Consider the following 27,751-nt stretch of genomic DNA (forward strand, 5'->3'; position numbering starts at 1 on the left):
TATGTATCATTTTATATTCAGGAAAAATTTAATTTAAAAACAAATAAGAAAACAGCTGGGATATTCCATAAAGTAGCATTGGCATGACACACTGATACATTTCGTGGGTAATAGAAACTTAAACTTTTGGGTCTAAAGCTTTTAGAGGGAGATGAATATTTGGTCTCTACATGAACAGCTCAACGGAAGATTAAAACCAAACAGTGCAGTTGTCAAGCTTGAATGTCACACAGACCAATGGTTGTCGCTTGACTTGAAGTTGACTTTCAATGCTCCAAGTCAACAAACACATATAAAATCGGGCAGCACATGGGAGTAACCAGACGAGGTATTGATAGTATTGGTGAATGCCAAAGGGTTCATAAAGATTAAGATGTTTAAGGTTCTAGGACTCCTTTAAAGAGCTCTTTGTAAGAGGAATAACTCTGAAAAGGAACACCAAAATAATAATACAAATTGTGCTTCATAGAACTCTCGAGATCGGCATGGATGACGTGGCTTTTTTTTGTTTTTCTGGAATCAATACAATTCTATCACCAAAGAATGAACTTGGCCTACTATTCAGGGTTCCCATCATTCTTCCTAACATACTGCAAATGACGCTGACCAACCATGGTGCTCTAAAGCCAAGGGTTCCTGAAGTCTCAGCTCCGTGCTCTAGGGACAAACGAGAGAGCATCACCAAGTGATCAGAGTTGGCTACATGTGAGATTGTATTAGTCAGTCTTTGTTTTCCTTAGTCTTCCTCTTTCTATTTTAAGCAGCCTGCACGCTGCTGTACAGTAACATGTGAACACGATATGGAGAAAGCACCGTGGAGGAGCCTTGTTTGTGGCTTTTGGCATTGCATTATAGGTGACATTGGATGAGCGACTAGGAGTATAGAATGGTAGGATCATGCAGGAAGCTTCCCTGAGTGGATTCACAGGAAAGGAAACAGGGTGGGTGAGTCAGGAAGCAGGGAGGCAACAGGAAGTAGAAGATGACATCAGCTTCTGAGCTATAGGGAACCAGAAATTGAGAACAATGGTAAGAGTGTAGGAAGGATTTCAGTTAGCATGGGATGTGCTTACTTGCTAGCTCCGGCAAGCATCTGTGCATGAAATCTTCAACAGAGACAGAAATGGAGGCTTGGGGAGAGGAAGCAATACCTGGGGTGAAGAAGAACGTAGAGAAGCATCTACCAGGCAGGTGTGAACTCCCAAGGTAAGTGTGGCCATGCATGGGGACTGCTAGTGAGCATGTGCAGGAGGGAACTGGGCTGCAGAGCAGATGCCGAATTGATGGAGATGTGAGGTTTACTCACAGGTTAAGGGGAAGATGAGCTGGACCGAATGAAGTTGCCTGGGAAATACCTGGTTGTAGAGACTTATAAAGTGCAAAATAGGGTTAGAGTCTTTAGTGAAAGTGGAGTGAATAAAATAGGAAGACGGTAGATTTATCATTCAATGGATTTGGCCATTCTGGGACCACTGGTTATTAAGTCTCAAACCCGGGACAAAAGGATGAAGTACCTACTTAACATATCAAAGGGGACCTGTCCTCCAGGTTCTTCCTGCATCCCTCCATCCTTCCCTGGTACAGGCTATGGCTGGCATGCTTCGCCCTCTACCCTGAACTCTGCAGCCTAGGGGCTGGGCTACCCTTCCCCCAGAGGCTCTTCCTTATATAATCCAGACATTTTGGTTACCCACCCCTTTTGGACCTTGAGCCTCTTGGCTGCTGCATCTGATTCACCTCTCTCCCTTATTCTTCCGCTCTCCCACAAGACCTGGGTCAGTTTGGTCATGTCCACTCTGAACTCTCTCAAATGTCTGTAAAAACTTTCTCCTCCACCATCCTTAGGAGAAGTCGTGTCCTCTCCTCTCCTCTTTATTTCTGTTTTCAGCACTGGTCATCGCAGGATGAAAGCGTTGGGTATATCTGCATTTCCCCTTCACACAGACTTCCTCCATATCTCACTTCCTATTATATACCCCTGAAGGAGCAAAGCCACAATCACCCCACAGTGCTCCATCCTCAGACTTCTCTGGCTGAGCATCAACAAGGCGCCAATTTCCCGTCTTTAGCTGTCCTTATCTTGACTTGAGGTGAAAGCTAAAGCTACACCCTGCTTATCTATGAACTCCCCCATTGTTCTTCCTGCCACCTCTAGCCTACATCTCCTCTTCGCTTGCTTCCCCATAACTGAAAAAGTTGGGCCAAATGTTATGCATGTTTTTTCTCTCTCACTTTATATTTTTCTCTGACATAGTTTAAAACTGTTAATAACTTTCACATTGACACCTATAATGCTAATTTTGACGTAATATATTCAGTCACTACTAGAGTTTTTGCTTGGCTGTTTTTTTAAAATTGTTTTTATTGAGCTTTATATTTTCTTTGCTCCTCTCCCTTCCTCTTCCCTTCTACCTTCTCTCGTGGCCCCCACGCTCCCAATTTACTCAGGAGATCTTGTCTTTTTCTACTTCCCATGTAGATTAGATCCATGTATGTCTCTCTTAGAGTCCTCATTGTTGTCTAAGTTCTCTGGGGTTGTGAACTGTAGGCTAGTTTTTCTTTGTTTTATGTCTAAAAGCCACGTATGCGTGAGATTATATTATATTTGTCTTTCTGGGTCTGGTTTACCTCACTCAATATGATATTTTCTAGATCCATCCAATTGCCTCCAAATTTCAAGATGTCATTTTTTGCTGCTAAGTAGTACATCATTGTGTAAATGTGCTGCATTTTCTTTATCCATCCTTTGGTCGAGGACCATTTAGGTTGTTTCCAGGTTCTGGCTATTACAAATAATGCTACTATGAACATAGTTGAGCACATTTCCTTGTGGTATGATTGTTGCTTGGATGTCTTAAATGTTTCAGTTCAACAGTGCTCAAGCCAAATTCAGATTAGCCTTCCCACTAATTACAGACAAACCAGACCCTCTTCCCCATTCCATAGCACCAGGCACGCCCATCGTTCCTGTTGTTAAAGCCTAGAACACAGGAGTCCATCCTTCCCACTCTCCTTCTCTCTGCCATCAACTTAATCAGAAAGTCCTGCTACTTTTATTTTCCCAGTGCCCTTCCCCCACTCTGCTACCACTATCTTCATTCAAGGCTCACTCACTTATTACCATCTCCGCAACAATTAATTTTTATCAGTCATTTTATTATTTCAAATAGTGCCCTCCCAGCTCTTTGATGCATTTTCCACTGAATAGTGAGGTCTGCAGCCCATTCCTCGCAAATCTCAGAGACTGCAAGGGTGCTGGCCTAAGAAACACTGTTGTAGTAGCCCCGTGTGTCTTTGGAGCAAGGTCACAAAGCCTGGCTTGGTTTGCTGAACTGCACACATGGGGATCCATGACAACCCAGTCACATAGAGGAACAACATGGAGACAACCAAAGTTGATGTTATAGCCTTTGAGTTACCAAGACACAAACAGCAAGCAAGAAAGTGAGTCTACCCTTTAATCAACTCTTCACTCTTGGCTTTTAATTCTTCCCAGCTAATGCTTCAAACCTTATGCAGTGGCCCTAAGACATTCAGTTTCTTTTTCTATATTCTCACCCTGAATGCCTGTCTACACCCTAGGAAGTTTTAATCCTTTGGTACAATGCAAAACATTACTTTAATCTAGTGAATTTTGGGGGCAATTTGGTATGCAGCAATAGTAACTGACACATAGATATATCTCATTTGTCTTTATATATTTTTAACCCACAAGAGCAACTTTTCTATTTAAAACTGCTGAGTACATCTCAGTGCTCTTGACTAAGGATCTCAATTGTTTCCCCCCACTTTGACTTTTGAGACTTGTGTAGCCTTGGATGTCCTGGAACTAGCTCTACGGTCCAGCTGCCTTGAATTCACAGAGATCTGCCCGTCTCTGTTTCCTGACTGTGGAGATTAAAGGTGTGCGCCACCACCACTTGGCAGAATCAGAATTCTTAGTGTGATCCCAAGGACGCTCCAATGTGTCTCTACCCTTGGCTCGCAGCCCCCACCCTTTACTCTGTCCTCCAACAACTCTGGCTTCCTCCCAGGTCTCTGAATTGACTCTGCTCTTTTTTGCCATAACGATTTCTTTGTGAGATGCTTTCCTCATGGCCCTGTGCTCACCTTTCATGACAATCCAACAGACTGTCAACGACCAGTCAGGCTTCCTCACTGAGGCCAGTTTGATGACACACTCACGGTCACATTTCCCTGTTGTCTTCCTTCGTGGTCTCCTGTGCATTTTCAGCATGACTCTTGGCACTGTGACAGGGATTTTATACTTCTCTCTGAAGGCTATAACAGACACAGAATGACTTGTGTTCAACATTTGTAGTATTAATCTAGCAAAAGGATATACAATGGATTGAATTAAGCATCATACATACATCTTTACACATCAGGGCTTCTTGTTACTCAGCATTTTGTTTCTGTAACAAATACTTGGACCCTCAGTTCCTAAGGAAGAAAGATCTGTTATTGCCCAGGGATTTGAGCTATAATTGCTTTGTACTATTGCTTTTGGGCTGTGGTTAGGGAGCACATTGTGATGAGGAGCTTGTTGGAGAAGAAGATACTAAAGTCATGGTGGTTGGCGTTTCCTAGAGAGATAGAGCCAACAGAAACGATATATATGATAAAGAAGATGGATTCGATTGGCTTATGTGGTACACTGAGTAGTCTTATGATGTCTGTCTATAGTCTGGAGAGGTGAGGTACTCAGGAACCCACAAGGATGGCTGACTCAGCAGTGCCGATCTGGGCTGAAGACCCAGAAGAGTAGTTCTCAACCTTCCTAATGCTGCCACCCTTGTGTTGACCCCCAATCACAAAATTATTTCGTCGCTACTTCATAACTGTAATTTTGCTGTTATGAATCACAGAAACATCTGTTACAAAGAATATCTGATATGTGACTCCAAAGGGATGGGGTCACAGGTTGAGAACCACTGACCTAGAGGATTTCTGGAGAGCCGATGGTTTCCTGTCTCGATTGGGAGACTGAAGAACCTGGGTACTCGTGCTGGCGAAGGACAGCAACAGCAGCACTGCAGATGGACTGATTCTTGAGGAACAAAGTGAGTTCTTCTCTCAGACCCCTGTGTATCTGTTGGGAGCTGCTGCCCATTTGAGGAGGGGTCTTCACTTTTCAGTTAACTCTTCCAGGAAATACTATCCCAGATACCATATCTAGTTAAGCTAACAACTAAAATTAACCACTATAAATCCACCCCTATATCAGCTTGGTACTCAACAGCATATATTTTGCCTAATTTCCAAATGAAAAAAATAATGAGGTCATAATTATGCCTAATATAACAATACTACTTGTAAACCCCCTCCCAAAAAAGTGTGATTCATCTTCCAAAACAGATGGCAAAGTATCCTTTAAAATATTTATTTTTTGTGTATATTGTGTGCTTGCGTTTATTGTGGGTGCACCGCATATGTACAGGAGCCCATGGATGTCAGAAGAGGCATCAGATTCCCCAGAACTGGAGCCGCAGGTTGCACTGAACAGTAGAAACCGGAAACTGAACTTGGGTCCTCTGCAAGAGCAGAGAGTATTGTTAACCACTAAGCTATCTCTCTGGTCCAGACGGCTCTTGAGGAAATAGATTTGTAACAGTTAACTACTGATATCTCCATTGACACCACATTACATGATGAAGAAATAGAGGAAAGAAAACACACATTTGCTTAATGTATGTGTGCAAAAACAGAGACACACAAAAAATGATGGTTACACTCTACCTTCCAGTAATTGATCATCTAGCTTTAGCTGGTATTTATAACACTCTCTACGGCCCAGTGTGTGTTTCTTCCACCCCGAGCCAGCACCTGATCAGGTCTTGGTTCTCCACCTTGGTGACTCACACACTCATTCCTGAGGGGTCTAGCACATTTATCATCCTGCCTGGATTGGGTTGTTGTAGTTTCCTATTGATCTTAATCACAGGGCATGGCCAAACCGGGAAGAATCTGTTACACTCCAGACATTCTTTTGAGGAGAAGCAGTCCACTTTCCCTGTGGTAGCTTGGATCCGTCATTCCTGGTAACGATGTAACTCCTTCACTGGTTGACTCTTGGGTATTCAGAACCAGAAGTGACTAGAGGAAGCCTGAAGTCAACTTTTAGTTCAGTGAAATAGAAGCTCCTCATTTGGAATAAAAACACATAGGCCAGCAAAGCATATAGCAATGGGAACAGGATGCTAAACTGTTGCTCATGGGTCACCATGGATTGTGGTGAGTTGTGGATTCTCATTTCCACTCCTGGCTGTAGGACAAACTGTACCATATGTAGGCTGCTGATGTGGAATATACATAGCCTATTGGAGACTCTGCCGCAGGCCTCCAGGCTTTTGCCATGCGCGAGTGCTGTAATTATATCTTTAAAAGTCCCTGTCACCATTCTTCCAGACAAGCTGCTCTGGAATGGCCAGTGGATTCTGTGAGCATGGTCCCACTGCTGCGCTCCTTTGTCCGCGAAACAGATTTCTTTTCCAGGAGCAATGATGTGTGGAACAGCAAGGTGGGGGTAAGGCATTCTGTTAGGTCCATGGATACCTGCTTTGACTGAAGCATTACACACAGAAAGGGCAAAGCCAAACCAAGAATAAGTGCACCAGAGAGAACAAAATAGTATAGTTTCCTTGATGGAAGTGGGCCAAGTTAGTTAACCCAATACCAGGTTTCTGACTAAGCACTGTGTGAAATGGTGCCATATTGGCTGCTAAGTATTGGTAGCTTAGCTGCTCTTGTAGATCTGGCCCTCAGCAATAGCTGTAGCCTGGTCAGCCTTGGAAGACAATGTTGTTGGTTCTAAGCACAACCTCCACCCCTGCCACCGTGGCTGTTTTGTTCATAGGTCCACCTGGAAATGACAGGGAAAGAGGTTGATAGCATTTATATGAAACACCGGTAACTTTATATCCTTTGACTATTTGGAGAGCTCTACCTTTGTGACTTTCCTCCAAATGTCTTTCTCATCAATTTTCTAGTCATTCTTATAAGCCGCAGACCACTGGTTATAGCTCATGAATCAGTATGTAATCACACATCTGGCCATTTTCCTGGGAAACAAAGTAAGAAATGGGTAGTACATAAGGGTCCCACAGTTGCATAGGGGGTATGCACACCATGATAAAACTCCCTCCTTCCAGTGCACACCTTTTAAAAGGTTCCACTGTCTCCTCATAATGTTGCCAGCCAACTAGTGACCAGTTCAGTAGGTGTTTATTGGTTTGTTTATTTGATTGACATCTGTTTCCCATAATAGGCAGTCAACATCTCTAGGGAAGAGGTCACAGCTATTTTTGGGTTATTCCCAGTAATGTTCTTGTTTGTAGTGCATGCTACACACAACTGAGAATGCATTTTAAGGGGTAAACAAGCCTTAGCAGTCAACGGGAAAGGCCCTTACAAGAATTTCTTAACGAACTATATTTAGTAGTTTGAGGAAAGGGGAAGACAGAAAGATGAGGCAGCTATATATAAATATCCTCTTGAGGAAATTACTGTCATGGAATAGTAAGAGAGATTATTAAACACCCCCCTAGGCTAGCTAGGGTTCTATTCTGACAGTCACTGTGATGGGCACTTCTACTCTTCAGTTTGTTCGTCAAACCCCAATGAGACAAGGACTGGTATAATTCTTATTTTTCAAATGAAAGAAGAGAGGTTTATAGAGAACAGATAGCTAGACCGGGGTTCTATAGCTACCAAGTGACTGGGCAAGACTTGAACCACGGATTTTTATTGAAGCAACTGGGATGGAAACATGGTAATGTTTTCCATACCCAATATTTCAGGGAGAGGAGAAGTAGGAAGTAAGGCGGGTTGGATCACTTTTTCGGCGCTTACAGTTTTCCCCATTTGTATATAGCAATAATGTTGCGAATACTGTGATTCAAATAAAGCCCTCAGCACCTACAGGAGACCAGCTGATACTAGAGCAGACCCTGACTGCAACTATTTGGAAATCTGAATGGGGGCAATCACAGGGTGAGATAAAGGGCAGCAGGGCAGAGCACTCTAGACCTCAGTGCAGCCATGGCAAAAAGTGTTCAGAGGACCACAGGGAGTGACAGAGATAATGCAATCAGGAGACAAAAATTGGATACGCGCACTTTAATTCTGTTGACGATTGAAAGAAATGACAGTGAAGGTTCATGGAAGGTATCTAACAGAAATGAAAGTAAATAAGCCCCAAAAGCAAATGAAAACTTGCATAACTAAAAAAATAATAATAAAGTGACTAGATTAAGGGAGCAGCGGTGAAAGTCCACAGGAGAAAAATACCAGGGACCGGAAGACAGGGTAAGAGAAACGACAGTTAGATTATGCGGAAGAAAAAGACCAGGGGGCTCGAGGATCTGGTAACAGACACCAAGAAACCTTAGCAGAGAGCTGGGAGGAAGGCTGAAGAATTGCAACAATATACTCAGGGATTTATGACACAGTACCGAGCAGTGTTCGGAGCCCTGAGCCTCAGCAATGAGAACAAAGCGCCTTATACCAAAGGAGAGACAAGTAAAGAGGCTGCTGAGTTGAAAAGCTCAGGGAAATGTGGGTTTATTTCAACCCCACAGATGCAGATGCAGGCTGGTCTGCCCAAGAGTAGGGGATGGTCTGCCCCTTGAGCGTGATGGGAGAAAGGCAGAATCAGGGCGGATGAGGATCCCATCTACAGGTGAAACAAGGGAGAGTCAGACGTGGCGCCTGGTGATGGAGATAACTGAGACAAAGCAACTGGGTAGAGGTGCTGAGAGGGAAGCAAGGCAAATGTGTCAGCCCCTGCCTTCCTGCAGAGGCTCCGGGGACCCACCTCGAGGCAGGCATTCTGAGAGATTCTAAAACCGGTTGCCACAAGGTAGATAAGCCCTGGAGGGGATGCCAGGATCCTAGGGAGACTGTATTTCGCCAAAGAAGGTCCCACAATCCCTTGCGGTTTACCTCTGCTCAGATGAGATGCCTCCACGAGTGGAGAATATGCAGCGCCTGTGCTCACTGATGCCAGAAACCGGGATCTGTGGTGTGTCTGACTCCTCTCAGGTCCGGAACCCACATACACGCCTGTCCAAGAAGGGAAGAGGATTCTGCTTGCCAGTGGGCAGCCAAGGGCTGAGGCCTTTAAGGTTTCTGGAGAAAGTTGGTTTAGCTCAGTGTTTTTTCCAAAGAAACATTGGATCAAGTTGTGGCTATATTTTGCTTTTGCCATACTGGGATGTGAATGAGAACCGATTCTGATAATATCACAATGCCTAATGCCATTTGTCCTGGGACATACTCGAGGAGCTGATGAGGTTCCTAAGTTCTTTCAAATTGTATTGCGTGACAGAGGGAGGCATAGCCTGTGCTCTGTGCAGAATTAGACACCGTTGTCTCGAACAGGAAAAGGTTGTTCTGACCAAAGCTCCCCTTCTGCACCCATTTGCTAAAAGACCAGGATCATTCTTCAGTTTTGATTTCTTTCAAAGTGTATTCATGTCAGTGAGGTAGTAGCCACACCTACGGCCCCACAAATCTAATTTCACAAGATGAGCTTTGTACAGGATGTCACCGCATCTTTCTCCACACCGTTGTAGGCACCTCCCTGAAATTTATATTGTGGTTCCAGATTCGGAAAAATAACTTCGCTAAGTAGCAGAATTAGGGCTGCAGGCCCAGCCATCTCTTCTAAGCACCAAGTTTTTTTGGTATCTTCTGTTTCCTAGGGCTTGCTTACTTACTTGGTAAAACTTCTCCAGATGCATTCTTTGTCATTCTGTTTTAGGGACCACCATCTCTAACCCACCAGGCATTTTATTATTATTATTATTATTTGCTCTGTGGAGATCATAATCTCAAGTATTATTCTGTATCTCATGTACCCCGCTAGATTTGTAGCACAGGTCTAAATTCATGTTGAGAAAGATGATTTTGATTTCATCGAGGGAAAGTGTGACGGAGAGCAATGACAGCTGTTTTAGTCAGCTTGGAGAAAATGAGATAAGGGGTTGAAGAAAGGGAACCACGCGTTGCAGCTGGAGGGTGGGAGTGTGTGCGGGGGTGATAACAGCTGTCTAGGATGGAAGGGAGGAAAAGACACAGTGGGGAGGAGGTGAGAGCAGGCATGGGAGTCGAGGCGAGCTGTGGATGGAAGCCATCCTGCAGAGCGGAGTGAGGTACAGCCATCCCTCAGGCTTCGGCACAGAGTGTTTGAGCTGCAGGGCTCTAAGTCAACTACGCCTTAGGGGAAGTAGTCCTGTGGCGTGTGCTGCATGGGAAGTGCAACGCGATATCATCGGGGAGAGGCACTTCCTGTCCACAGAAGCGTCAAGCTTTTCCCTTGGAGGGTTTAGTATGAAAACAGACCCCCGTGGCCGGATACGAAGTGTCTCTGCTCTGATATATGGTGCATGCCCCAGCCCCAGGTCAATAACAAAGTCTCCACAGGAGCAGAGCGGAGCCACTGATGGATGGACCAGAGCCACTGATGGATGGAGCCGAAGGGCGGGCAGAGCGGTGGCCAGTTAGGTTTAAAGACTCTGTCTTCACAGTGTTGGGAAGTGGGCAGCAACTGATCCACTAGCTCAATCAGATTAGCTTTCAGTTCCTTTGAGGGCTGCAGAGATGCTTCACAGGTTAAGATCATTGGGCCGTCTCCGAGAGGATCCTGGGTCGATCCCCGGTATCCACAGATTCACCCACAACTAACTGTAGTCTCCAACGGAGTCTGCAACTCCAATTCCAAGGAATTGGACACCCTCTTCTGATTTCTGAGGGTTACTGCACACATGTGGTGCACGTTCATACATACTCAAGCACACAACACACATACACACAAAGATATAAAGAAATACATAAAAATACATAAAAATTGTAAGTTCCTTTAGGACAGACCTAGAGGTAGAAACATGGATTTGTCTTAGTTTCAACATTAATATTTTATTTTTCAAAGTTAAGGGTTTTTATTTTTCCTTTTTTGGTATTTTTTGTTTTGCTTTTGCTTGTTCTTTTTGAGATGAAGTTAAATTGTTAAGCAGAAAGTCAGATTAAAATACTCTTGCAGCCGGGCTGTGGTGGTACACACTTTTAATCCCAGTACTGTTGAGACAGAGGCAGGCAGATCTCTGTGAGTTCAAGGCCAGCCTGTTCTACAGAGCAAGTTCTAGGACAGCCAGGACTGTTGCCCAGAGAAACTCTGTTTTGAAAAACAAACAAACAAACAAACAAAAACAACAATTATATATGACAATATAGTAATAATAATATGACAATTGTAAGTCTATCACATTTAAAAACTTATAACACATGACTATCTCAATTACAAATTTATCAGGCCAAACATCTCTAACTAATTTAAATACTAATTCTTAATTTAATGTACCTATGTTTCCTTCTTAAGTACTTTGACCAAGATCCTCCCAGATAATAGATTAATTCTTACAAAGTTACTTTTTCTTAGGAATTTCAATGTTACAGATAGGCTTAGAAATTGTATATAAACTTAGTAAGGCTTTTACTTAAAATTGCAAATCTAATTACACCATTAAAAGGGAACAATTTGAAGCAGCCAGGAATGGATTTTTCTTGATTTGTTTTTGTTGTTGTTTTTGTTACAAAACAGGGTCATTCTGGGGTTGTGAGATGGTTCACATGTTGCTTTTCTAGCAGTGGGTCCAAGTTTGAGGTCCCCCCCCAACATGTGCTGGTTCAAAAGCTCCTTAACTCCACTTCCATGAGGGAGTCTCTGGCCTCTGAAGGTCCCCCCTCATGGTGCATCTAAACTCATGCAGGTTCATGCACATGAATAAAAATGAAACCAGTTAAAAAGAAATAAGATAATTCTATTGACAAACTGTACAAAGCATGCATGATAATTTCCCATGATGTTTATTTTAACACATTTTCAGACTTTGTTAATGAATCCTTTTGAAGTCTACCCAATGTCTGGAGTTAGCAAAGCCCCAACTACTGCATTAGGATACTGACTACTATCTTATAGGTTTTCACCGATCTCTTGAACACCATATGACCTTAGGATCACGATGCCAGCACAGAACAAGCAAACTGAGGGTGCAGACCACCTTGGGGGTTAAAAACCGAAGCAGCATGGCCTATAAGGCTGTCTTGCAAAGTTTCCACAAAAACCAAGTGCTCACAAAGGTAGCTTGTGTCTGTCCCAGAGGAACTTGCCAGTAACCTCAGCACTCAGGAAGCTGAGGAAGGTGGTTCTTGAACTTGAGGACTGAAGTACATAGCAAAAACCATCTCCAACAAAGCAAGGCAAAGCAAAACAAGACAATAACAAACCCTCAGAGTAGTTGGAAAGGAGAATGAGACCCTATGGAATAATCCATTCTTTTCGTCTCCTAAATCCCAATTATGTCCCTTCCTCTGGCACACAGAAGGAGGGAGAAGAGTCTAGACGGTTGCTGAGGAAACTACTTCATATCGTCAGTCTTGACCAGCAACCTCCAGTCACCATGCATACCTGATGCCTTGTGTATTAGTGTGGACTGAGAAAGCCCAAAGCCATTGGTTGAAACAAGATTGCAGTTTAACTTTTGTCTCTCAGATAATACTGCCTGGGTAGGCGAGTGCTTGTAGAATGGTGGATGGAACTAGATCATGAAGGCACTCGGACTTCCAGTTCCTGCTAACTCGTTGCTTCTCATCCCTTTGAACTGTGGCCGCTATATTGTGGTTGAAACTGGCCTGGAAAAGACAGTATGTAACAGAGTTCAGCTCAAGATTTGATTCTTGTGTAGCCCCCTGACTAGGACATAGATTTTGCCTGCTGAATGAGACTTACCCTATGCCTGACCAGAGGTACAATCCCTGTGCTTTTGTGGCCCTGTATACCAGGGGACCTTTTCCTTAAAACAACCATCTGCATTTTTACCACTAACTGCCTTTTTAACTTTCATGTATTCATTGTTTCTGCATCCCCTTGAGTATCATAAAAGAGCAAAGACCAACTTTGGCTCATGGTTCTAAGGGTTCAGTGCATGGATGTTTGGACCCACATACTTGGGCAGAAAATCATGGTGACCAGGATTTGTGGCAGAGATGCTACTTTGCTTCATTGTAGGACACAGAGAGAAGGGGACACAAAAAAGGGCTCAGGCAAGAAGTAGCCACAAATATATACCCCAAGGATTTACTTCGGCCAAAGATACTATATATGAGTTTTTACCATCTTCCCAATAAGGCCATCATACTATCAATGGACTCAGGAATTAATTATCAATGAGCCTGGAGCCCTTGTCATTTTATTACTGTAAGAAGGCCATCACAAATACACCCGGAGCTGTGCTTCACTGTTCTAGGCATTTCTTAGTAATCCAATCAAGTTGACAACCAAGATCAAAACTGCGTACTTCCCAAAGTTCCCCTTTTGTCTTCTCTGGAGGAACACTAGGTAGTCACTACCTTGACTCTATAATCTATGTTTTGGGATGGTTGGCCTACAGACATTTGGAATTAATTTCTTAAATTATGGGATCTGTTATTGCCCAACATTGCTAGTGTTTTCCACAGTGCGTTGCATTCATGCCACTCAAAAGCATGTATCTTCCTGCAGATAAAGTACCCAAGGCTTATTTGGAATTTATGAGATGTTCCCAAGGGCTGGACAGAAGTCTTCTGGGTAAAATAGTGGTTCTAGGAGGAAATGAACAATTTTTGTAAAGGTCCCTTCTTATCTCTGAACCACGTCTGAGTTTCCCATGAATCAGCTGTGTGGCTTTGGGCATACCCCATCCCACTCTCTTAGGAATCCGAGGCTGTGCCGGTGGTGTGAAGGCGTTAGGAATGGGTGTTTTCAAGTCAATCCTTCCTTTACTGTTTGTCCTTTAGTTCCCTCCGCTTTGACTTCTGCTCCAAATGGTGCGCAAACCGATCTAACCCTCCTTACCAGCTACCAAGAAGCTTATCTTATCTGGAACATATCAGCTTGCGTAGTTTCTACAGGCTTCTGTTTGACACTGGCCTTTGGTCTCATGTGACAGGAGGTGTGTTGGAGCAGAGACACTCTCAGTGGGGGCTTCTAGGCTCAGGGGAGGGGGCACGGTGCGGGAGCCTCAGAAATCCTCTCTGATTTCACCTTCTAACCGAGTATAGGACCTGGGGAATTAGTTCATTTGCTCAGAAGCTGGACACGAAGTCCTTCTGATTTTTATCAGTTTGTTAGATAAAAATATATAGTAAGAGTCTAAAATGCATTTTCATTATGAGGGTGCAGAATATATAGAATATTTATGTGTTTTTTGGCCATCTGTGCTTTTTTATTTGTTATATTTTGTTTTTTTTTATCAACACTTTTTTTATCAACTGACAGAAATCTCTTAAAGTGTTAGGGATATTAAAAGTTGGCTCAAGTCAGGAACTCCTCCCCAGTTTTCATATGTGCTTCAATTAAGTCATTAAGCACATATTTCATTAAGTCATTCTAGGAGGGAGGTTTCTATTAGATTTTTATTAACACAGAGAATTTAAAATTATTACATGGAAAAACTAAATATTTTCTTGGATGATTTCTTGGATATTTTATCACATTTCTTTGTCTAGGTGCCTTTTGCCACAAAGACAGGAATTATTTGCCATTTCGGGCGCATGACTTAGAATGCAAAGCGTGCCTTGCAAACGTGTCTCACGCAGAAATGGTAAACACCATCGTGGTAGCTAGCTCAGTGGTGAAGCAAGCATGAGGGCCTGAGTTAGTCACCTAGAAATCTGCAAATGGTCACCCACATTTGTAATGAAATACTGATGAGGAAAGGCGGAAGATTCCTGGCTTCACTGGCCAGCCTGCCTTAGCCTACTCGGCCAGTTCCAGGCCACAGAGAGACCTGGCCTCAAAACCAAGGTGGACAATGTCCTGAGGGGCAACATCTGAAGTTGACCTCTGGCCTCTTCTGGACTCCGTACACACACACACACACACACACACACACACACACACACGCACACGCACACGCACACGCACACGCGCACGCACACACACACACAACACACATACACGTGCACGCACACACACACACACTTAATAGTATAAAGAGCTTGCAGGGAGCACATGTGCTATTTATATGTTGCACACCGTGATCAAATAATTAGAATGAGCAGTCATAGCTGCACTTTGCAAACGGAGATTTGGCCCACCTGGGATGCAAACTGTTGGCAATGGACAAAAGGCTCAAAGTTACACATGGAGAAACTGGAGATCACATCTGTGGAATTCTCTTACGTGGTTGTAAGATGTTGCCAGGGTAAGCACTTCTGTCTAATGAAAGAATAGACATTCAAGTGTATATGGAGGGACATATTATGCAATAGTTCTTATCAGTGCCTCTTTAAAAATCCAGACTCATTGAATTATGTTAAATGTTACTGAGGAAAAAGATTGACCAGAAATAAGGTACATGTCCATGACTCCATCCCTCAAGAAGAAGAACTAGATTAACCAGTCCCTAGAATTCTTTGTGTTTATTTGGAGCACAGCTTTTTATTCACCTTGAAATCCAGGATCCAAATTTAGAAACTTTTCAGTAATGAGTCTCACTGAGACTGTCTTAAAAATCTCTCTTCTCTCTCCCTGTCTCTCCCTCTTTCTGTCTGTCTCTCTATCTCTGACGATATCGGTCTCTACTTCTGTCTCTCTTTGTTTCTCTTTGTGTCTGTCTTTCTATCTCTGTCTCCCTCCCTCTCTCTGATTTTAGGACATTTAGTCTTGAGTCACTTTTTAAGTCTGTGCTGTTGTTTTGCAGGCAAGCATCCTTGTTTTCGATTCTGGGAACACAGAGCAGAGTCTTATCAATGCAGCAAGCACCCTGCTGCTGATCTAGTCTTGAGAAGTGTTGACTGTGGGTTTCTCCTGTGTTCTAGATTCTGTCTTAACACAGTACTAGTGATCTGTTTTTCCACACCGGGAATTGGAAGTGATCATCATTTCCATCCTACAGAACTAATAAAGAGATGTGGGTGTTACCGCAAATGCTGACAAACTGATTCATAAACACATTTACTAGAATATATATTTATATGATAAGCCTTCCAGTTTTGGAAATAGTAAATCCGGAGTAGTAAAATGAAGGGTAAAACCCAACAATCTTACCCTTGTAGATGGACATTACCATGAATTTGGGATTCTTGGGCTTTAGACATTTAGACATTTTCTACCATGTATATGCATATACACATATGTATGATTCCTCTATACATATGCATTTGTTGACCTGGGTATGTATTGTTATACATTAAGGTCATAGCACATGATACCTTTTAAAATATTTGCAGGTTATGCAGCTTTATTGAGGTATAACTGACATGATAAATTGCACATTCTGAAGTTGTACAAACTGGCAAGGTTTAACACAGACATACACGCTTGTGAAACTATCACCACGATGGAGATAGTGAACACACATGTTGCTGACGCTTCCACAAACTTTTGTGAAATCCTTTCCTCTTGTCCCCCACTGAGATCACCTACACTTGCAAATAATACAGTTTCTGTGTGGTTATTTTGGGGCTGAGCAGCTGGGAACAAACAGGCGACCTTCTATAACAAGCCCAAAATGTATCTTCATTCTCTTCCTGATTTCTCTGAGTTGCATATTCACTAAAACTATATTATTTAGTTTCTAAATATTTCCATTTGTATTTGTATTTCTGTTATTTATCTTAAAACTTATTTTGACTATTGCCATGTGATTTTTTTTACTTATTTGCTAAAGGTATGTTATTTAACTGATGCATATTTCTGTTTGTTTATTCCTTTATGCTGTTGATTTTAAGACTGAATTTGACTCTTGTCACATGACACCCTCTGCAACTATTGGATGGAGAATTCTGTGTCTATTTTGTTTAATCGGTGTCAGTTATGCGACCTTGGTGACAGTGTTTTTAAATCTTCAATATCCATACTGATTTTCTATCTAGTCTATCAATTATTGAAAGAAGAATGTTAAAATGCCTGGCTGTGATTCAAAATTCTTGTATCTTCTTTTGTATTTTCAAGTTTTCTACCCCTGCTTCAAAGTTCTGAGATTAGGACCAAAGTAAGTATGTTTGTTATAGTCTTAGGTAGATTGACCTTTTATCACTATTCAGTGGTTTTCTTTATTCTTATAAATTCTCTCTCCCTCTCTCTCTCTCTCCCCATTGAGGAAAATAAATATAGTATCCAAGTGTGTGGGTTCAAACTTGCAATCCCAGCACAAGGAAGGATCCAGCATGTGGTCGGGGACATATGATACACTGTTTTTTCCACGATGAAATGAATTTGTTTCTGTCAGAGATCTAGAACAGACATAACAAGAACACACTTTATCTTATCGGGCCAGATAAGCTTTGAAGAGAGGTGGAAAGACCGCTGAGGGCTGAGGGCGGAAGCTTCCTCTGATAGTAGAAGCCCCGGTGCCGCCAGCTTCCTGATGCCACAGATGTCACAAGGCCCACTGAGCAGGAGTGGAAGATGAGCTTTTGACCTCGTTGTAAGAGGAATAGAGTGGGAAAAAAGAAGGGAATAGGAATCACATCATTTTATTCTAGCAGGTACCCTTGGCTCCTACATCCTTGGAGATCCACAAGGAAACCAGCTATGGACTTTCTCTATTACAGCAGAGTAGATGATTTTAAAATTTAGTGGCTCATGCAGCAACATTCATATCTCACACGGTTCCTAAGAATCTGGAATCAGAGTAAATCGGGTAGTGTTTCAGCCTCAGGGTCTGTCTCAGAGGACTTGAGTGGTCCTGAGAATTCACATCTGTGCTCACAGAGTAGCTTGTAGCTAAGAAGCTCTTGGACCTGTCTGCCCAAGCACTCCACTGAGGTGTCCAAGACTGTCACTCTCTGAGAGTGACTGAGTCCAGAGGAGAGACTAGATGGTGTCGTGTGATTGTCACAACCCAGCTTTGCGGTGGTCAAGCATTTCTGTGCGTGTTGGTCACGCTCACCTGCTCTGGTACAGTATGGGGAGGCGACTAGAAAGATTAAGCAGGAGAATTCCTCTTTAACCATCTTAGAGGCTTGCAAACACATCTATTACAGTACTTTTCCTGGAGAACTCACACTGAACTTCCCAGGGCTCCTTCTTTTGCTTAATCTAAGAATAGGAAGAGACAAGAATCTTATTAAAATTTTAAAAATCTTATTAAGGATTCTTGTAAGTTTCATAAAAGCTATTAAACCTGAAGAGGTCTGCATGCTTCCCTCTCCTCTGCTCTCCTCTCCTCTGCTCTCCTCTCCTCTGCTCTCCTCTCCTCTCCTCTCCTCTCCCCTCCCCTCCCCTCCCCTCCCCTCCCCTCCCATCCCCTCCCCTCCCCTCCCCTCCCCACCCCTTCCCTCCCCTCCCCTTCTCTCCTCTCCCCTCCTCTCCTCTCCTCTCCCCTCCCCTTCTCTCCCCTCCCCTGCTCTCTTCTCCTCCTCTCCTTTTCTCTCTCACTCTCTGCATCACACTCTGACTCTCCTTGAGACAGAGAATGTAAAAATCAGAAATTTCAGATTGAGATTCTTTTTTTCCCAAGTGAACATGCCCACTGAGCATGATCCCTATCCCTCATGCCTACAAGAAGAGCCTCTGTGAACTCCCATTCACCAGGACTCTCTCTGATCTCTGGAGCAGGAGTAAGAGCGAAGGGTGGAGCCCTAGACGTCTTGGCTGATTGTCAGTTTTAGCTCTTTGGAGATGGGGCAAGAGGTTACTGCAGCCCCAACTTGAGACTTTTCCTCTGAAGGTCAAGTTAGCATTTAGAGTTCATTAAATCAAGGAAGGACTTCCGTCACAGGCGAGGAAAGCCAGGTCAAGTCCTGAGCACAGGGAGATCCCCCAACATCCCCCCCCCCGACATTGCAAAAGTGCCAAGTGAATTTATTATGCTGTTAGCACAGCTGAGGTTTTCTTCCCAGAGGAACATTCTTAGAGAGGGAGTCATGAATTGGTGATTTGTTGCAGATGCTACTCGGTTTTGCTTTCTTACACAGATTTTAAGTTTTAAAAATGCCTTAAATTTTCATTACATTTTTTTTTATCCCCCAACCTCAGCAACTCCTGACTCATCTTTGACTTTAGGACATTTGGTCTTGAGACACTTATTAAATCTGTGCTTTTCTTGCTGGGTTGTATCTTTGACTGTTTGTTGTCGATGCAGAGATGATGTCTAAGAAGGTGTGTGTGTGTGTGTGTGTGTGTGTGTGTGTGTGTGTACATGTGCTTGCATGTGCCTATGCACGAGCACATACGACAGAATACCTGTGGAGGCCAGAAGGCAGCTTACGGAGAAGTTAGTGTTTTTCTTCTACCATGTTGGTTCTGAGGATGTAACTCAGGTTGCCATCCTCAGAAATGTCTTTGGTTGTTTCTGGTTTCATTAAGGAGAGCTCTGACTTTCTTTTATCCTTCCTTCCTTTCTTTTGTCTTTTTGAGATGGGGTTTTTCTGTGTAACAGTCCTAGCTGTCCTGGAACTAGCTTTTGCAGACCAGGCTGGCTTCAAACCCACAGAGACCCGCCTGCCTCCCAAGTGCTGGGATTAAAGGTGTGTGCCACCACTGCCCAGCTAAGGAGAGCTAGCTTTAAGAGGTACAGTTCTTATTGCTGGTAAAATGAGGGTACATCAGATGGGGTGGGGGTCACCTAAGACCTTCTGATCTGAGAAATCTTTACAAGGTAGCTGGACTAGACCCTCCCTGCGAGGTGGATACGCTACAGCAGTCTCGGAGAGCCAGACTTTCCAAAGGCTTTACAAATAGACACATATGAAAGACACACAGGACTACTTAGGTTTCTCATATATTTTTTTTTCAGCATGACATTTCATTGTTAGCCCTGGAAGATCTCAACACTGGTCTCTCTGGATTTTCACGAGAGCATTGAAAATACCACTATTCATTTAGACAGTACCAAATACGTAATTGTAAAGGATTGATAAAGACCATTCTGAAGATAAATAACCACAGCAGAGATGGGCCAGATTTTTAAGCACTGTTATTGTCATACTCAAATGACAGTTAGTGGTATCAAGGGATCAGAATGAAGGTAGAACCATAGGTCAGCCACATCAGCAGATGGGGTAAACTTCCCCTCACGAGGTAAGGCTATCATATTACCTTGAGCTCTGTTGTGTGCTAAACCCCATGGATGGCAAAGAGAACCTTGGAGGCAGGAAAGGATTTATTATATCTTATTCTTCTCTGTCACAGTCCATCATTGAGGGAAGCCAGGACAGGAGCTCAATCAGGAACCAGGAGGCGAAAACTGAAGCAGAGGCCATGGAGAACAGCTGCTTGTTGATGTGTTCTCCATGTTCGTTCAGGTTGCTTTCTTACACCATCCTGGACCACCTGTCAAGTGGGATGCCACTCCCAGTGCTGGGCAGTCCCACATCAGTCATTAAATGAGAAGATGCCCTAAAGGTTTGTCCACAGGCCACTATGATAGAGGCATTTCTTATTTGAGGTTTCTTCTTCCCAGATGACTCAAGCTTGGGTCAAGTTGACAAAAAGCAAAGCAAAGCAAAACAAAACAAAACAAAAAAATATGCCAATTTTTTTGGCACACACAAGCACATGTGCATAGGCACACAACTCTACTTTGACAACAATCCACTTTCAATTTTTAAAAAAGATTTTGGTCATTGCAAATATCTTAGTTTGAATCCTAAATTTTTGCACTTATGGAGTGTCCCTCCCCACATGCAATTTTTCATCCTATGAGGCCAAGAATGTGTCTCATCCTTGTGTGTCTTTGAATATTGGTCCTATCAGTTAGTGAGTGGTGTGGGATCAATTGCTTGTCTGGGTTTCTCCATCCTCTAGCGGTGGAGAATAAGCAGCAAGCGACTCTGCATGCAGTCACACTCTATGTGGAAATAGGGAGTAAGTAATTGGGTTCTGACGTCATTTGCTTGGTGTCTTTTCAGCTTTTGTTTCTGATGCCAATAACTGTGGAGTAGATTTCGCTGAAGTTAGGGCAACTGGCTTCTCCACACCAGGACCAAAGACTTGAATGAGAGCAAAGTCCAGGCTCTACCTCAGTCTTGTTACTGACCTGGCCAGATGTAACTTCTGCTTCGTTTTCAAATAAGCCCTAGAGGTTTTTATTTTGTTTGTTTGTTTCATTTTTTTTTTTTAAATTAATGTAGTTGTGCCAAGTGGAATGTCCATGTATGGGACAGAAAACCTTTAGTATTTATTAATGTAGGTTACATTTACATCAGTTATTTATTTAAGAGCAACAATAACCTTTGCAGAAGAGATTCTTTTTTTGAGATTGAAACTTTTCTTTTTTCCGCCATTTACACAATAAATAAAAGGAAAACCATGCTCTTTCTCCATATGGAGGACTTTGGTAATTACATATCCCTATGGTTCAATAGCTACTATTGTTTCAGAAAAACAATTGTATAGAAAATTAAAGTCTGCCTAGCCAGTATTCTAGAACCCCTAGAGTTAATCCATAAAATCCTTATTACAAGGATTTGAGAGGCCATTTGCAAACAGTTAGAAAGAGCCCAGTTATGGGGGCTTTGGATTCGGTCTCTGCTTGTGTGAGCTAGTGGCCTGGGTAAGATATTCCCCGCTGAGCATCCTGTCAGTCTGTGGAGATTGCAAAGAATTCCATGAGCCAAATCAGCTTGCAAAGAGCTGGTTGGACACTCGGGTGTACCTGACGTGTGCCAGAGTCTTCCAAACCTTGACCCAGAAGTGTCAACTATAAAACGAGCTGCAGTTGAGTGCAGAGCACAGCCAGCGGTGGGGAATTCTTGTCTGTCTACCTGCTCTGTAAGGATAGTAAGAGATCTAACACCTAACAGGAACCGGGCTGGTTCTCCTGAGTCCCCACCAAGGAGCGCAAGACACAGTTTAGACAATCTGTGAAGGATCGTGGAGATAAGGCTAAAACTGGAAGTACGTTACACCAAATCTCTCTGAAACAGGGGAACCAGCAAGGATGGTAAGAGCTGTTTTTTTAGTTACCAGAGTCAGTTTCTGTCTTTCAGTAACTGGGTTCCTGTATCTTAACTGATAAGAAAACTGGAAGGTTTTTAAAAGACAGGGTGGCTCCCACATTTGCATAAAAGCTATTAGAGAAGCTACGTTTTAGAGCTGAGACATTTTGGTGGTGGGGAGCTGAGGAAGAAAGATCCCTAGGATGTTTGGCTAATGGTGAGTGCCTTTCAAGGGCTTTTTTTTTATTTATCAAAACTAGGTTTATTTCAAAGGGAAAAGCCTTTTCCAATTCAAATTTAGGTTAAAGGTAATAATTACTACCTATTACTACCAACTTTGCTTGTGAGCTAAACAGTATTATTAATGGGGGAAAAAAAGCAAGATATGCCGGGCGGTGGTGGCTCACACCTTTAATCCCAACACAGAGGCAGAGGCAGGTGGATCTCTGTGAGTTCGAGGCCAGCCTGGTCTACATAGTGAGTTCCAGGACAGCTTCACAGAAAGACCCTGTCTCGAAAACCAGAAACAACAGCAAAAACCAAATTATGGGTGTTAAAATTGAGATCCAGAATTTTGCTATTTGAGGTGGGATTTTGATCTAAACTATTGGGATGAAGTTGTGGAAGGTCACGAAACTTCAGAGCATACCTCTAGAGTGCGCATGGGTTCCTGGATCATCCAGGAAACCCACATGATTCTAGAAATGAAGTGATGAAGTGTTCTTGGCTGGTAGTGTTGTGTGAGAGGCTGTGGGGCAGGGAGGGGGGATGCAAGAGAGACAGTGAAGGATGGTGAGACTGTGGGATGCTGAGGACCAGTCTATTTGGGAGTCAGGGAATCACCAAGGAATCCCGCCTTTGTTCTGGTATCTGTTTTGACACCCTGGTTGACAGCCCCATCTTGTCTTGCTGAAGGTGTCCGGAAGAGTGTGTACAGAAAAAAATATGTCTGAACTGGCCCTAAAACTTTCCCACTAGACATCTGTTTTTCCATTGTGACTTTTTTCAGACATTAAAAACAAGCAAGAAACCAAATAGGAAGAGTACCTCTCTGTATCTATGAGTCTCTTAGCAGGTTTTCAAGCCAGACTATGGGCACACTACTGCCTCCAGTCCCTTACAAACATCTGGACCCACCTTGACCCTTGTCTATGAATAGTAGCCGAGACAGACAATCGGCACTTATGCCAATCTGCATTTAAGCCCTTTTTCTCGTCTACTATGGGGTTGTGGTAGTGTTTGAACCTAGAAACTCATGCATGTTGGTCAAGTGTTCTATCACTGAGCCACTCCACACCCCAGTGTTTCACCCCTGATCTTATACTTATTTGCTGTAGAACTCGAGGCAGCCGGATTCTCTTTGTTAATTCTTGGGTTCCTTCTCTAGGAAGTAAGCCAGTCGGTGCTATCACCAAAAAGCTCAGCGGGTGGTTTCTAAAAAGGAAGTAGGTGTAGAATCCTTAGTGTTCTGCTAAGAGTGAACACTAACTGCTGTCAGAGTTCATCGCTAGTATGTTTCCCCCTTTCCTGCTCTGGCCATGTTCATCTATTTGTCCAGCTATCTGGGTGCTGGGGATGCTAGTTTGATTGCTACAGATCTCTCAGAGGAGAATGGGGTTCTCCATGTTTTGGATTACACTGTTGACAGAATGAGTTTGGTCCTAAGGTGTTTTCCTACCTGGGTGCCGACATATTAGTGGACCCATAGACCAACTGAATCTGTAGAAAGAGTGATGTGCAGGAGGGGTGTGTCCCTGGTTTTAAGATCCCCAATGATAGAAATATTTATTAACCACATACTAGTACAAGCTAATACATGGATGGATTCTGGTCCTTTTAAATGTTTGAATGTTTATCTGCTGTATTTTTTGTTGGTTCATTGGTTCGTTGTTGGTTAGTTTTTTCCTTCCTTCCCCCTTCCCACCTTCACCTCTCTCCGTTCTCCTTCTGTGTCTATCTTCTTCTATCCATATCTCTCTCATCCTTCCCTTTTGAGACAGAGCTGTGCTATGTAGCCCAGGCTGGCCTCGAACAAGTGATCCTCCTGCCGAGTCTCTCCAGTACTAATGCTACAGTGCTGGCTCTTTTCTCTTTATGCATACATATTCTAGGCAGTGGGGATATAGCTCAGTGGTCAAGCACATGCTTAGCATATCTGATGACCCCTGAAACCTCCAGTGTCCCCAGATAAAACCAATCCAAATGAAAACGATCTAGTCTCTCTTTGTACATCTGTGTCCTAACTAATTGTAAAGGGGACAGATTTTCACAGCAAATGTGCTTTTCTAAATGCCAAAGAGTTGGGTATTATCCTGTGGTGTGTCCCTTTACGCCATGAAGCATATGTGTTTCCTGCTTCCACACTCATTTTTATCCTTCATCTTGATGTCCATAAGATTATTTTCATCACTCAGAATATTCTAGAACCTACATCAAAATGCAGACCTATGCCTCACATCTTCTCTGGTTTCTATCCAATGAATTAGTGTGAATGTGCTCAGGACTCGAGAGATTTGACCGTGACAACTCTCCGACTTGTATTTTTTGTCTCCCCTCTTCCTTGCTTCGCCGGGCCTCTCTGATACTCAGATCTGGGACATCCTTCTTCAGCAGGGCTCCAGGTTGGCCTGGTCCTCCTGTCTGGGCTGTGCTTTTGCCGCTTTCTAAAGCACGCTTTCCCAGGCAGCCTTCTCAAATTGTCTGTCTTAAACTTGCACCCCTCTAACTGCTCCTGTTCCCTTCCTCCTTAAGTGTATCACGATCTAAATCTTTTATCAGCACCCTTAACTTACTGACTTGGTTATTATCTCTTTCTTCTAGGGTATAAGCTTGACAAGAGCAGGTAGCTATGTATTCCTCTGCTCTGTCTGGCACATTCCTATAGCTCTAGTATCTGAAGCAATGACCTTGTCTAACCCCATAGCAATCCGAGGTTCAACATGCTGAGGTTGAAAGCCTGTTTGATGCAGAGTTGGTGGGTTTCACTGTACAGAATGCTGAAGTACAGAAACCCATACTTCCCAATGAGTTACTAGCCCTGCTCAGTCCTCTGAATATTCCCTATGAATGTCCCTTGGGACCCCCTCAAAATCTGGAAGCTCTAGACTTGGCCTGGCTCTCTTTCAATGGCTATCTCCTTCCATCCCCTATTATAACGTTTATTTCCACATATTTTATATGTGTGGCGTCACTAAAAGGGAATGCTTGTTTTCATTAAGGTGGATCTTTCACTTCAACCAATCCAATTTAGGAAGTATCCAGATTGTACCCGGAGGTTCGTCTCTTAGCTGGCTCTAACTCTTCTAACACCGGCACTCAGTATTAGCCACCACAAGGCCAAGGGTCACACACTTGACTTAGCGAGGTAGCGTGGTAGAAGTAGATGAGCCACTCTCTCTTAAATCAGCTTGCCCTGTTTAGAATTACAGATCCCTCAAGCATTACATCTCCCAAACAAAGTAAATTATAGAAATCAAAGCCAACCTGGGCCATAGAAATATCAGCATGTATAGAAAGTAAACACGTATACATTTCAATGGCATAGTATGGAAATGAAGATTGGAAGAAAATCATATTATTGTTAGGTGTGCAATGTAAAGAAATTAATCCAGAAATTTACCAGTTATATTAAAAATAACCTGAGATCAAACAACTCCAGTGGGATTAGTTTGGTAATTGATAGATGCTGTATTAGGCATCTCTGGAGCAGCAAAACTTACAGATACATCTCTTTCCACCTAGCCTCTCCCATTCTGAGCCCTCTTTTTCTTTCCAAACTGACTGATATGAATCTGGGATCTTGCAAGTACAAAATTCAGGAGTCAGTCTGGCAGGCTTAAACATGAGGAAGTGATATTTTCATCTTGAAGCTGATCCTAAAGAGCTACAGGTTGGAAACTGAGGCAGGATTTCCAAGATAGTAAAGGCCCAGTGTCTCGCTGCGTCCTTCTGCATGTCAGCAGATGGATGAGACCTATCCTTTACTGTGGGGAGTTGTCACTCTGGCCTGCCAGTGCTTGTGAGGTGAACTTGGCAAGTGTTTCTAAGGTCATCTTCGCTTTCATTCAAGAACCTGAAAACAAATTGGGCTTCCTGCTCTTAGTTTTAAGTGGAAAACTGAAAACTGAATGGTAAGGAAAAACCTACTCAAAGGTTTGAAGAGGGAAATTATAGACCAAGAGGGGCTGGTGAGGAACCTCAAAAGGTGAGGGTATTTGTCCCAACCTGTCAACCCGAGTCCAATCCCCAGTCCTCATATAAAGGTGGAAGTCATAAACTGACTCCATGAAAGTCATCCTTTGACCATCCTGTGATATCACATCATATACAACAACAATAATAATCAATTAAATGCATAAATCAAGAGCATTCATCCTAGAACAACTTATTCATGGAATTTTTATTAGAAGAGTCACCCGTTCAAGTCTTCCTCTTGGGTGTTTGCTGGATTCTGGTGTTACCATGTTGCTTTTTCAGGATGTTGGAGGAATTGCTGCATTGGTGTCTGCCCATCTCTTCGTCTCTGGATCCCCACAGCACAGGAGCAGGGTTTCTTGCCAGGTTCCAAGGGCCTCGCAGACAAACAGGAGGGCTCTCCAGATCCCCTCAGCATGGGAGCAGGGTCTGTTGCTGGGTTCCAAGGACCGGGCTCCCAGGATCTCGCAGACAAAAAGGCAGGCTCTCCGGATCCCCTCAGCATGGGGGAAAAAAAGTCTCTAGTCCAGCAATAGTAAAATAACCAGTTGAATAAAATTTGGCCCTGCCTCTGCCCACTGAGCTCACATCCAGCACAGGCTACATTTCTCCTTTCCAGGAAACAGACCCTTGTCCACTGCCCATCTCCAGGAAAATGCCCATGCGGTGTCAATATTCACCATGGTAACCTCTGGTCCCCATTGCTCAGCATCACATAAAGATAGTAACACTGTCCTGTAGTTGCTGCCTTTTGCTTGGATATCTTGGGAAAGAACTTGTTACTTTAACCTTGAAACAATTCCATATTTTTAGAACATGATGTCTTTAAGATTCACCAGTTCATCATGTCCTTATACTGTAATTCCTGCCTCTTATCACTGCCTATTTATTATTTTTCTTTACCAATTCTGTTGATAGACTTCTGAATCATTTTCAGATTTGGCATTATGGATAGGGCTCATTTGTGGACACGTGATTCAATTTTCTAGGAATTCAAGTGCTGAGGAACAAGGCAGATGTTTCCCAGCCATATTATCTTGTCCATCTTAGCTCATCTAGTATGCAAAATATATATACTTTACACTTGAAGTCTGATAAGTTTCCACAAACGTGTAAACTAGGAACCTCACATCAATTAAGAAGTCACCCCATGTATTCTCACATCCTCCTCTGTAGATTACCATCCCCTCTCATCTCCTGCACCACCGAATCCTTTGTAGCTTTGAAAACACCGTATCTGTGGGTGACGCAGCATAGGCGTGGTTTCTTTCATTCAGTACAATGCTTCTCGGATTAATTCGTGTTGCACAAATTGGCGATTTATTCTTTCTTATTGCTAAGCAGTGTTCTGTGAACACTGAGAGTTGTTCATGTACGTATTGGTGGACGTTGCTGCTTGTCCAGTGTTTGTTATACAAATCAAGCCACTGTGGACACCCGTGGAGCAGCCCTTTTGTATGTATGCATTTTTATTTCTCTTAGATTACTACATGAGGAAATTCCTGGACTGTGCAGCCAATGTTTATTCGGAAATGACTGAACTGTGTTGCAGTCACTGTGTGACTCTGCAGTAGACATGCCATGCCGGAGAGCTACGGCTGCTTATAGCCTTACCAACACTTGGGACTGCTAG

General features: G+C 43.2%; 1 protein-coding gene across 3 annotated transcripts in view; it reads left to right on the forward strand.

Annotated features, from left to right (window-relative positions):
* Positions 1-27,751, forward strand: part of Il33r (interleukin 33 receptor) — a 71,792-nt gene that overhangs the window by 22,636 nt on the left and 21,405 nt on the right. The window contains exon 1 of one of the 3 annotated variants that reach the window (XM_087898105.1): positions 1,049-1,206. The exons of 1 other annotated variant lie outside the window; for it this stretch is intronic. The gene's annotated coding sequence lies outside the window, so the exon portion shown is untranslated. Of the gene's footprint in view, positions 1-1,048; positions 1,207-22,061; positions 22,142-27,751 lie in introns of those variants that run through there. One more of the 3 variants, XM_087898103.1, reaches the window with a different exon arrangement.

Source organism: Myodes glareolus, chromosome 18, assembly GCF_982192425.1.
Source record: "Myodes glareolus chromosome 18, mMyoGla1.1, whole genome shotgun sequence".
NCBI classification, from domain to species: domain Eukaryota; kingdom Metazoa; phylum Chordata; class Mammalia; order Rodentia; family Cricetidae; genus Myodes; species Myodes glareolus.